The sequence below is a fragment of the Ursus arctos genome, unplaced genomic scaffold (assembly GCF_023065955.2).
Source record: "Ursus arctos isolate Adak ecotype North America unplaced genomic scaffold, UrsArc2.0 scaffold_7, whole genome shotgun sequence".
Lineage (NCBI taxonomy): Eukaryota > Metazoa > Chordata > Mammalia > Carnivora > Ursidae > Ursus > Ursus arctos.
Genome location: NW_026623089.1, coordinates 20604002 through 20617411, shown reverse-complemented (window position 1 = coordinate 20617411; position 13410 = coordinate 20604002).

The following is a 13410-nucleotide window of genomic DNA, read 5'->3' as shown; positions in this document are numbered from 1 at the left end:
AGGAAAGCACTTGTTGAGGGTTCATTCCATGCCAGCCTTTGTGCTAAATGTTTTCCCTTTGTTGACACGCATTTTGTTATTTAACTAAATCCTCGTTGCAACACCAAAAGGCAGTAGGTATGCTTTACCCCTAGTTTTATAAATGATATATTAAGGATTAGAGAGAAAAATTTTCCTAATAGATAAGGGGGCTAGAGTTTGAATTCCAGTCTGTTAGATCTGTTCCTCACCATGCTTTAATATCTGATTCTTTTACATTCATATTTTGGGAGATATTGGCTGTCAGTACTTTCTCTTTCCTGAGGTAAAGTTTGGGTCCTTGCACATGGCATGCACATATATGAGATTGTGGTTGTGTGCTCGTGTACACACTCGCATGTGTATCTTAGACCTATTGCTCTCCTCTCAGAGAGTACAGCTTTTGACAGGAAAGGAAGTTTTCTCAGAATGGTTTGAGAGTCTCTCAAATAAATAGATCAACACCTGTTCCTCAGGCTTCTCAGGGGAGCCACGGTGTCTTATTTCATTTTTTTTAAGAGGGACCTAGTTAGAAGTTTATGAGGATCATTTTTTTCTTCAGGCAGGAGCAATGGCTTATATTAATGAATCCTCCTCACTCCCACACCATCAAAGGTGAGGAATGGGAAGGCGTTATAGGGAGTGTAGTTACAATTCAAGGTGGGGCCATGTAAAGTTGACAACTTCTTAGTCAACACAACTGCTCCCTTGCATGTCTTGACTCCTGCATCTCAGTAAGTTATGGGGTTCTTTCTCTGCAGTATCTCAATTAGACTCTCATGGTCATGGTTTTATTTTATGAATTGGCACAAAGGCCCAAGGAAGAAGATACTAGCTTCAGTCCTAAAAGTTGGCAACTTAAAATCTTCTTAATGGATTTTCCTTTCTGGTACATAATGAATCCAAAGGCAGACAATAACAAGACAAAATAAACAGTTTATGGAATGTGAATTTGGGGATCACAGAGAGCTGAGTGTGAATCCTAACTCTGGTATTTATGGAATCTGGAAATGTTTAAATCTCATAATCTTTCTGAGCCTCATTTTTCTCACCTGTAACAGGACGATAATAATACTTAACCTCGTAATGTTTTAGGGAAGACAAAGTGAGATAAGTGCTAGCACCTAGTCAGTGCTCACGAGTGATAATTAACCTTAACAACAATTTTTTATGATCTTTTATAGTGTACCAGGCACACTGACATCTTGTTGTTTTAACTTTCACCATAGGAACACCTTTATTTGCTTTCTTGACACAGAAGTAGAATAATGAGTCTCAACACTAGACTTGAGGCAATCTCAGTGACCTTGCAAGATAGAACAAAACATTTTGAGGAAAAGTGACCCTCCCTGGGTCTCCCAGCTCATTCCTGGCCCTTGACTGAGGACTGCAAAGAAGAGGGTCTCAGCACAAACCATTTAGCCTATGGAAAATATTTCCTGCATGTCATGAATCTGGATTTGCTACCTTATTAGGGGTTTGGATATCCTTACTTTTCTGATACATTATAAATGAGGAGTAGTTTTCTATTTCTCAATCAGCAATTCCAGGAACTCTTTTGAAACGTCGGGACCATGTCTTTTGTCTCTATAACAAGAATTAGTTTAGCAACACCATTATCTGATTTCAAGGCTTCTGGCCCCTGAATTTACACCTGGAAAATATTTATGGAAGACCGACAGATGCTGAGCTTAGGCACAAGAGCCACTTTGCCTCTCTGAAGAGAGAAAACATAATAGAGGGACAAGCTAGTGAGTGGACAAGGAGAGAAAATACATTTTTAAATGAAATAAAAGTTTTCCAAGATAAAGTATGCTTGAGATTCAAAAGAAAGGGAGACTATCCTTCATATTCCCAGAATTTTGCCCGGAAATTGTGTTTCAGTGGCAAAGCACATTTTATAATTAATCTGGATTCTATGAGTCACTGGCACTTTGGGGTAGAGAGATGAGAAAAAAAAATGTAAGTTGAGGGCCTTGATCTCATGAAAGAGATTAGGGGTAAAGAAACCTATAAATAGAACACAAAGGGTCAACTTAACTGTTACGTATATAAGCTTCAGGTGTACATTATAATTATTTTTTAAATTTTAATTACAATGTAGTTAAAATACAGTGTTATATTCATTTCAGGTGTACAATACAGTGATTCAACAATTCCAAATATTAATCAGTGCTCATTAGGATAATTGTCCTCTTAATCCCCTTCACCTATTGTACCCATTGTCTCACCCACCTTCCCTATAGTAAATTCCACATGAGTGAAATTGTATGGTATTTGTCTTTCTCCAACTGACTTATTTCATTTAGCACTACACACTCTAGATCCATCTATGTTGTTGCAAATGGCAAGATTTCATTCTTTTTTATGGCTGAATAGTATTCTATTAAATACATATTCATTCTACCTCTTCTTTATCCATTTATGGATAAACATTTAAGCTGTTTTCATAATTTGGGTATTGTAAATAATGCTGCAGTAAACATTTTGGTGTGTGTATCCCTTTGGAGTAGTATTTTTGTATCCTTCAAGTAGTACATAGTAATGTGATTGCCGGATCTATCACAGGGTAGTTCTATTTTTAATTTTTTTGAGGAACATCCATACTGTCTTCCACAGTGGCTGTGCCAGTTTGCATTCCCAACAATGGTGCATCAGTGTTCCTACTTTTCCACATCCTCACCAACACTTGTTGTTTCTTTTGTTTTTTATTTTAGCCATTCTGACAGGTGTGAGGTGACATCTTATGGTGGTTTTGATGTACATTTCCCTGATGAGTGATGTTGAACATCTTTCCATGTGTTTGTTGGCCATTTGTGTGTGTGTGTGTCTGTGTGTGTGTTTGAGACATATCTGTTTTTGTCTTCTGCCCATTTTTTAAAAAGATTTATTTATTGGAGAGAAAGAGTCAGTGCAGGGGGAGGGGCAAAAGGAGAGGGAGAGAATCTCAAGAAGACTCCTTTCTGAGTGTAGTACCCAATGTGGGACTCAATCTCACAATCCTGAGATCACAACCTGAACCAAAATCGGGTTGGATGCCCAACTGACTGCGCCACCAGAGCCATTTCTGTCCATTTTTTTAATTGGATTATTTGGTTTTTTTTGGTATTGAGTTTTATAAGTTTCTTATAGATTTTGGATAGTAACCTTTTATTGGATATGTCATTTACAAATGTCTTTCTCCCATTCAGTACGTTGTCTTTTATTTTTGTTGGTTGTTTCCTTTCCTTTGGTTGTTGCTCCTTTCCTTTCCTTTCCTTTTGCTTCTGGTGTAAGAAAGTGGGCCAGTTTCATTTTTTTGCGTGTAGCTGTATAGTTTTCCCAACGCCATCTGCTGAAGAGACCGTCTTTTTCCCATTGGATATTTTTTCCTGCTTTGTTGAAGATTAATTGACTATATAATTGTGAATTTATTTCTGGGCTTTCTATTCTGTTGCATTGATCTATGTGTCTATTTTTGTGCCAGTACCATACTGTTTTGATTACTACAGCTCTGAAGCTTGAAATCTGGAATTGTGATACTTCCAGCTTTTTCTTTTTTAAGATTGCTTTGGCCATTCAGATTCTTTTGTGGTTTCATACAAATTTTAGAATTGTACTGGTTTTGTGCAAAATGCTGTTGGTATTTTGATAGGGATTGCATCAAATCTGTAGGTTGCTTTGAGTAATATGGCCATTTTAACCATATTTGTTCTTCCAATCCATGAGCATGGAGTGTCTTTCCATTTGTTTGTGCCATGTTCAATTTCTTCATCAATGTTTCCCAGAGTACAGATATTTTACCTCTTTGGTTAAATTTATTCCTAGGTATTTTATTCTTTTTTGATGGAATTATAAATGGTGTTGTTTCCCGAGACCTTATGAATTCATTGATCAGTTTAGAAGTTTTTTGGTGGGTTCTTTACATTTTTTTAATATATAGTATCCTGTCATCTTCAAATAGTAAAAGTTTGTCTTCCTTGCCAATTTGGATGCTTTTTATTTCTTTTTGTTGTTTGATTGCTGTGGCTAGGACTTCCAGTACTATGTTGAATAAAAGTGGTGAGAATGAACATCCTTGTCCTGTTCCTGACCTTAGTGGGAATACTCCGAGTTTGTTTTTTGTTTTTTGTTTTCTTTTTTACCACCGAGTATGATGTTAGCTGTGGGCTTTTCATACAAGGCTTTTACTTTAAGATCTGTTCCCTCTAAACCTACTTTGTTGAGGGTTGTTATGAATAGATATTGAACTTTGTCATGCTTTTTCTGTATCTGTTGAAAAGATCACATGGTTTTATCCTTTCTCTTATTGATGTGAGTAATCGTGTTGATTAATTTGAATATTGAACCACCCCTGAATTATAATTTATATCTGTACACACTACAAACACAAACTTTAAAGGTCTCTTATTGTGATCATGATGTTAGATAGAGCTGTGGTTTTATCTGAGTCTCAACTTGGAAAAGGTTTTCCCAAGCTTACCTGATTGTTGACAGTGCTTAATTCTTACAGGCTGTGAGATTGAAGGTCTCTTTTGCTTGCAGACTGTTGGCCAGAGTGCATCCTCAACTCCTTGTCCAAGGTTTTTTCAGTCTGACTACTTTCTCAAAACCAGCCAGTGAGAGAGTTTGCCTTTATGATGGGAGTAATAATCTTATATAATGTATTCAAGTATACATAATGTACATCCTGTCACTTTTGCCATATTAGAGTCAAGTAACAGATTTTGCCTATACTCTGGGGACTAGAATTACACAAGATTGTGAACACCAGGAGGTAAGGATCATGCAGATAACCTAAAATCTGTCTACCATGGACATTAAATTATTGATCTTCAGAATATTACTAGATTTAATCGCTTCTTGGCCTTTTGGCTAAAATCAAGTGCAGAATATTACTAGATTTAATAAGAATACACTGAATTATTCCTGTTTTGAGAACTCAACATTGTGGAGGTTGCAAGATGAATAAACCCCAATATACTTGAGAAAAGCTTACTGTCTCCATCTAGTCAAGAAGATGCAAATAAGTAACTCTAGAATGAAGCACGCAGGATAAGAATCAACAAATGGTAATGGTCATTGGAATTGGGGTGGATATCTTCCAGAGGGTAGGGGACGTTTTAATTAGGCTTACAGAATGGATGGGATTTGGGGCAATGAACAAGGAGAGCAGCACAATTGTGAAAGTGGACCAAAGGGATTTCAGCGAAGCCTTGAGATGTTAGGTTTGATCCTAAATGTTGTCATTAAGAAAGTTGGAGGACATTTTATTTTCTGAAAGTTAATTAGATACATTGATAGCTAAGGCAGCTGGTATGAAGACAAAATGAGGTAGTCCCAGATTCTTAAATTGAAAACTTTGCAAAGTATTTCCTGCTAAGCCAGTGTCCTTTGAGACAGCTAAATTATATAGCAGGGACAGTTCAAAATCTCTTATAAAATTCCTGAGAAAGTTCTTTAAATCCATATTTTAGTTGTTTATAATCCTCAGACACAGAAGTCAGTATCCCTAAAAAGTGAACACAGATGAAAATAGTCTCTGCAGCATAGATTTAAAATGTAGACTGACCGTTAGTCTCAGAATAGTGGCTTTGGCTTTGCTATCTTCACCAAGGAAAGAAGGTGGATTTTCCCTTAGTGAGGCATCATCTATCATCTGGCGCCTTAAAAAAAAAAAAAAAAAAAAAAAAAAAAAAAAGCTTGTGTTAAGAAGCTGTGATTCATCAGGAAAAAAATTCAAAAGATGTTGTTTCCCTGAAGCATTTTGTCCTATGAATAGTCCTACATTAAAACAAGGCACCAGTTACCAATATGGTAGCACTTTTAACAGCTTTTAATGGTTTCTTTTTAACCAATTTCAAAGTTATAGAAAAATTGTAAGAATAATACAACAAAATTCCCTATGATTTGCACCTAGATTTTGAAACTTTTTTTCTTCAAATTTTTATTTAAATTCCAGTTAGTTAACACAGAGCGTAATCCTAATTTCAAGAGTAGAAGTTAGTGATTCATCACTTACATGCAACACCCAGATTTCAGTACATTCTTTACAGTCAAAGGACATTTTCCTACATAACCACAAAATCCATTAAAGTGAAAGACTTGATAATAATAATTACAACCATCTAATCCACAAATTCTGTTAATAGTTGGGCCAATTTTTACTATTTTTTAGAAGAAATATTAGTTATTTTGGTATTCCTTTAATTTTGGAAGATCTATTATTTGTAGGGCCAACCAAAAGGCTTATTTAAAAAAGCTGCAAATAAACATTGAGTTACTGCTTTACATGATAGATGTTATATGTCTTTTTTAGGAACATTTTAGATTGACAACAAAATTTAGAACTAGGTATAGAGACTTCCAATATACCTTCTTCTTCCATATGCATAATCTCCCCCATTATCAACATTACTCACCAGAAAGGAACCAAGGATGAATGTATACCGACACATCATAATCACCCCAAATCCATTGTTTACCTTAGAATTTACATGGTATTGTACATTTTATGGGTTTTTCACAAATGTATAATGACATATATCTCTTATCGTAATATCATAAAAAGTATTTTCACTGCCTTAATTTTACTCTTCCTGGCCCATACTTCCCCTATTTTACTCTTCCTGGCCCATACTTCCCCTGGCAACCACTAATCTTTTTATTTCCATAGTTTTCCTTTCATAATTTCACATAGTTGGAATCATGCCATTTGCAGCCTTCTCAGATTGGCTGCTTTCACTTAATAATATGCATTTAATTTTTTTCCATGTTGTATCATGGCTTGAGCCTTCATTTATTTTTAGTGCTGAATATTTCATTATCTGGATGTACGATAGTTAACAAAAAGTTTATCCACTTATCGCTGAAGGACATCTTGGTTGCTTTCATGTTTTGACAGTTACGAATAAAGGTACTCTAACATCTTTGTGCAGATTTTTGTGTAGGGGTAAATTATCAGTTCTTTTTGGTAAATAGCAAAGAGCTTAAATGCTGAAACTCATGGTAAGAGGATGAATTTTGTAAGAAACTCACAGAATATCTTCGAAAGTAGCTGAACTAGATTGCACTTCCACCAGCAATGAATGAGGGTTGCTGTTACTCCATATCCTCACCAGGCTGGGTGTTGGCAGGGTTTTGGTGTTCTCTGAGTTTCCAGCATCTGTGGTTTGGTGTCTGATATTAACTTAGGGAAATTCCCAGACATCGTTTTAAAGGTTTCTGTTCCTTTCTTTCTTCTTCTGATATTATCATATGCATACGGGATTATACTTTTTGCAGTTGTCCCACAGTGCTTAGATATTCTGGGTTTTTTTTGTTTTGTTTTATTTTGTTTTGTCTTTGATCTCTTTGCTTTTTGGTTTTTGACAATTCTATTGATATATCTTCTAGAACAGAGCTTCCTCCACCATGTCTGGTCTACTAATAAGAAAATGAAAAGTATTTTTTATTTCCGTTACAGTATTTTTTATCTTTAGCATTTCTTTTTCACTGTTCCTAGGATTTACATCACTCTGCATATATTGCCCACTTGTTCTTGCTGTTTACTTTATCCATAGAGCTCTTGCATATTATTTATGGTTGTTTTAAATTCCCACTCTGATAATTTCAACATTCTTGCATGTTTGCTTCTGTTTGCTCTGTTTCTTCCTCCTCTTCCCCCTTCCTACTCTTCCTCCCTCCTCCTCCTCTTCCTGTTGTTTGTTGTTGTTCTTCTTCTTCTTCCTCTTCCTCCTCCTGCTCCTCCTCCTCCTTTTGGTGTGCCTTATAATTTTTTTCTTGAAAGCTGGGCATGATGGAACCAGGTAAAAGTAACTGCTGTAAAGAGGCCTTCAATAATGTGATGGTGAGCTGTTGAGGGAGGGAAGCATTCTATAGTTAAATAATTAGGTCTCAGGTTTTAGTGGTCCCATACCTCTAGATTAAGAACTTCCCAAGTGTTTCTCAGGTTTTTTCTTTTTGTTTGTTTTCTTCCCCTTCCACCCCCTGCCCCAACCCAGTGTGGGACAGGAAGGCTAGAGGGGACTCAAGTTGGGTATTTCCCTTTTTCCAGGTCACTTAAGCTCTGATAATACCCTAGTAGATTAGGCTCTAGTTAACTAGTTTCCTTTGAGGACAGGACTTGTTAAGAACAGAGTGCTCTGGAGTATTTGAAAATGGTTCCTTTTGCCCACTCCCCTGCCAAAAGCATGCAGGAGTTTTTTCTCTGATATTTACTCTGAGAACCTGGTTGAGCTCCTAGAAGTAAGTCTCACAAAACTGTGGGGCTCCTTCCGTGACTAGGTCTCCTTGAATTTTTTTTTTTCAACCCTCAGAGTTGTCCGCACTGAGCCTCCAGTATTTCTTCAAGTGCAGTTCAGGTGGTCTTATGTAGGCACTGGTTCCCGCAGGAGTTTGCGCTCATGAGTCTCTGTTGGTGTAAGCTGTGACTTGCTGTATATGCCGCTCGGTTACTGCAATCTTGGGGACAGTGGTTTGTCCTGTGTCTTCCCTCCCTTATCAATCCAAGAACAACTGTTGATTTTTATTTTATTTTATTTTTTTTAGTCTGTTCATCTTTTCACTTGTTAAGATGGAGTGGTGAATTCCAGGGTCCTCCCATGTAGAAAGAGAAAGCAGGTGTTCCATATTGTTGTTTTTAGAAATGACTCAATCCAAGATAATGTAGTTAATTTAGTTGTCATGTCTTTGTAGTGTCTTTGGAATGGTTTCTCTGGGTTTCTTTTCCCCTAATATTCCATTTTTTTAAGATTACAAGTAAGTTACTTTGTTAAATATTACTCAATATTCAATTTGATTTTTTGCATGATTGTGTCTAGGTTACATATTCCTATCCTGTATACTTGTTGAATATTCTCTGGAGCTACTCTAGATGGGTTTGTCCCATAATTATTGCTGTGAACATTGATGTCACTTAGTTAAGATTGTGGCCATACAATGATTATCTTTCTTTTTGAAATATTTTGTGGGGACATACTTTGAAACTCTGTAAATGTCTTTTTTCTCCTATTTCCCATCAGGGATGACATTTGTGGACTTTTTTTTTTTTTTTTTTTTTTTTTTGCCTGAATCAATTATTACTACGAAGGCTATCAAATGATTACTTTTATAATAACATCATTCCTCCTGCATTTATTATTGGGTATTTTGCCTAAAGAGTTTTTCCATCATCTCTTCAGTTGTGTATTTAGTTATAAAAGTATGGACTCATGGATTTCTATTTTACTTAATAGGTTTTAATTTGTTACTATCATTGTTTATTCTTACTCTCTAATTGCCCAAATTAACCAGTGGAAGCTTCTTGCAAGGGAACTTCTATGTCTTCTGAACAGTTTCCTATTATTCCCTAAATGCTTTTTTTTTTCCTGGTTGGCACAATAATTTATTCCAATTTCATCCTGTACTTTCACTGCCCCACTGTTAATGTCATTTATTCAATAAACTCTGGTTTATTTTAATGAAGAATGGTGTTTAGAAGTCAAGATCTTAATACTAAGGTGAGCCCATTGCTACTAACCTTTCAATGGATGAAGCTGGAAATAATGTGTGTGTATATCACACATACACTCTGTTTATTTCTATATCTAACTATATTTACTGAAAGTTGTGAGTTACATCAATACTTCTAATGCAAATCCAACTATTTGTGGTTCATTCTAGGTTCCTTTCTACATGTGTAACTCCTTCCTTTGGTACTGGGAAATCTGTCTCCCATTATCCTCCATGTATTTTCTTATTTGCTCATTTCCCCCCATGTGCTATTAATACACTGGCCAGCTCTTTCACCAGGGCATCTACCTTACACATGTTCTTGCTGTGCACTGAACACCCAGACTGCAGGTTGCTCAAACACCCTTTTTGCTCAGCTCCAAATCCTAGTGGTCTATTTTTTCATTCAATCACCTTCCTTGTTTGGCTCTAAATCCTGCTCAGCTACTGTTGCTTGTTTTTGTTTTGTTTTTAGCTGTCTTCCCCACTTTTTTCTAAATCACATCAGGCCACTACCACACTCAGCTGCCTTCCTCTCTCACCCTTGAAATTCATCACCTCCCTCCAGCAAATATTTGGAAGAGCCAGAGAAATACAGAGGAAAGAGAAAGCATGTACTAGAATCTTTGACTGCTAAGTTTAATCAGGCTTTGAATCTACCATTTTTGTATCTCTTTGCTTAGAATATTTTTGGAACATAAGTTTGAAACTGCCAATGGAACCATTAGTTGGCTCTTTTATGAGAATATCACCACTTGATGTATCAGTTATATAGGTTCTTCCTATCAACTTTGAAATGTCCATCACTTTCACAAATATTAGTTATCTAATTTTGCAAAAAAGAGAAGCTGTGTGTGAGAGAATGTAATTTTACTTTCCAGAGTCTGACCAACAACTTGAGAGGGTTTTCTGGAGGCCACAATGGAAACTGATTAAGGGCAGACATCCATGCCGCCTTTGGGCTACCTGCATTAAAAGCTTATTTCCATCTATCACTAGGATTAGGCAGTTATGTGTTCGGAGATCATTGGTGTCAGTCAGACAGATGTGTGTTCAAATCCTAAACCTATTCTCAATAGCTAAATAGCTTTGAATAAGTCCATTAACATCTCTGATCTAAGAGATGGCAAACCTGGGAAAGTCTGTTTCCAGACCTGGATGTTGAAACTACTGCAGTGAGGAGAGCAAAGAAACTGTAGTCTGAGGAGAGATACTTGCTCTATTTGACAACCTCTAGTGAGTTGTTAGGCTGGTATGGATGCAATAGAGACCACTGGGGAGCATAATGGTCACTTCAGCAGAACTGAATGCTGAGCTCCTCAGTATTCCCCATGCCTGTGTGTGCTTGCCAGCTTGCTCTCACAGTCCAAGGGAAGGTCCCTCTTTGCAGATAAAGGAAGCAAGGAAAGAATTGCACAAATCATTTCGAATTAGAAGTGTCTAAAGAAAATTATTTAAGTAGAAATGTCCACGCATAGGTTCTGAACTCTAAAATTCAGATCTATTATTCTGCTTGTTCTTGGAATCTAACATATTGCTAGATCCTAAGACAGGGGTTTTATCTATGAGTTACAGGTCCATTACTTATGGGAGAAGCTTTCCACCCATACTGAAGGATTCTGATAATTTAGTAAACTTAGAACTTTCTGTGACAAGGATATCCAAAAGCTTGTCTCCCTCAGAGTCACTGAAGTTTGAAGAAGTTTCTGAAGAAGTCGTGTTGAAAACCCTTGGGGACTTGACATTTCAGTATTGGTCATATACCAGCCCATTATCTTCTGATAGATCTGTCCTAATGTTATCTCCCTCAAAAAATTACAACAGGAGAAAACCCACTCTAAAAGTGGCATTAAGAACATGGAGACACATGCTACGGCATGGATAAACCTTGAAGATGTTATGTTAGATGAAATAAGCAAGTCACAAAAAGACAAGCACTGTAGCATTCTACTTAAATGAGATACCTGGATTAATGAAATTAGTAGAGACAGAAAGTAGAATGGTGGTTGCCAGGAACTGGGGGAGAGGGAATGGAGAATTGTTTAATGGGTAGAGAGTTGCAATTTTGCAAGATGAAAAGAGTTCTGGAGATGGATGCTAGTGATGGTTTCACAGTAATGTAAACTTATTTAATGATTCTGAACTATACACTTAAAAATAGGATGGTAAATCTTATGTGTATTTTATCACAATTAAGATAAATAAAAAGGCAATTTGTATATTTTTACATATGTTACTGATTGCTAGAACATCATAATGCCCACCTGGAATATCTAGGCTCCTTTTTGGCTTGGAAGTTGCATATTCTAAACACAGTGCTTGGTGGCGGTTGAGTAAGAAAGACGGGAAGGGTAAAGGAAGACTTAAAAGAGCATGAAAGATATAATTTTACAGTCTCTGGAATACCAGGTTTTTTCTCTCCCCCTTGAAAACTATTTGCTGAGCTAGGATTTGTACAATATTCCTGCTTAAAGTCATTTCAATGAAAGCTGCTGTTCAAGCAAACATAGCTTGAATTGCTGTTTCTACTTGTCATAATGCCTCCAAATCTCACCTTTTTTTTTTTTTTTTCCATGTGAAAATTTAAGATACCAGCAACTTGAATTTTCAGTTTGGCCTCTTCTTAAACTCATGTATTTTTTTTTTCTTTTCTTTTCTTTCTTTTTTTTTTTTTCCTTTTCTTTTTTCTCTTTTCTTTTTTCTAAGATTTATTTATTATAGTGAGAGAGAGAGGAAGAGGGAGGAAGAGAGGGGAGGGGCAGAGGGAGAGGAAGACAGAGAAAGAAACCTCAAACAGACTCCATTCTGAGCATTGAGCCTGACACAGGGCTCAATGCCAGAACCCTGAGACCATGACCTGAGCTGAAACCAAGAGCTGACCATTGAACCGACTGAGCCACCCAGGTGCCTCTTAAGCTCAGATGCCCCTTTATGTGGATAAATGTAAGACTGCTTACTTACTACTGCCTGATTTATACCTTGTTTAGTCTGAAGAGAGAAAAGTATAAAGCAAACACAACATTGATAATCAAGACTGTTAGCAGTGATTTAAAACATCTTTGGTATCATTGGAAGATCCCTTCTTACAAAATGTTAAATACCCAAGTATTATGTTGTCCACTTTTCTTACAGGGGATATGATTTACCAACTTTTCCATAGTAGCAGTTGTAACATAAAATATTTATTTTTAATTTTGAGTTAAACCATGTCTTCCAAGGTCTGAACATTTGCATCACTCCAAAATGCATATGTTGAAACCTAACCTCTGGGCTGATGGTATTAGGAGGTGGGGCCCTTGGGAGGTGATTAGGTCATGAAGGTGAAGCTCTCATGAATAGAATTAGTGTCCTCATAAAAGTGGCCCCAGAGAGTTCTCACCTCTTGCCACGTGAAGTTACAGCAAGAAGGTGCTGTCTGTGAATTAGACTGTAGGATCTCATCAGACACTGAACCCACCAGCACCTTGATTGTGGACTTTGCAGGCTCTAAGAACTGGGAGAAGTAAATGTCTGTCGTCTATAAGTCATCCAGTCTATTGTATTGTGTTAGAGCAGACCAAGACAGAAAGCTGGTATGAGAAGTAGAGGTGCTGCTGTAACAAATACCCAGAATGTGGAATTGACTTTAGAACTAGGAAATGGGTAGAAGCTAGAAGAGTTTTGAGATCGATGCTAGGGGGAAAAAAAAAAGACTTGTTTTGTTGTAAAGAGACTGCTAAGGGTGACTGGTGAGGGCTCAGAAAGCAAATAGGAAAGCTGTAGCCAAAGCCTCAATCTTAGAGAATACAGAAGTGGTCATGTACAAAATATTGGTGGATATATGGACAATAACAGCCATTCTGAAGAGGTCCTGAAATGAAAATGAGGAACATGATGTTGAAAACTGGAGGAAAGATGATCCTTGTTCTGAAGTGTGAAAGA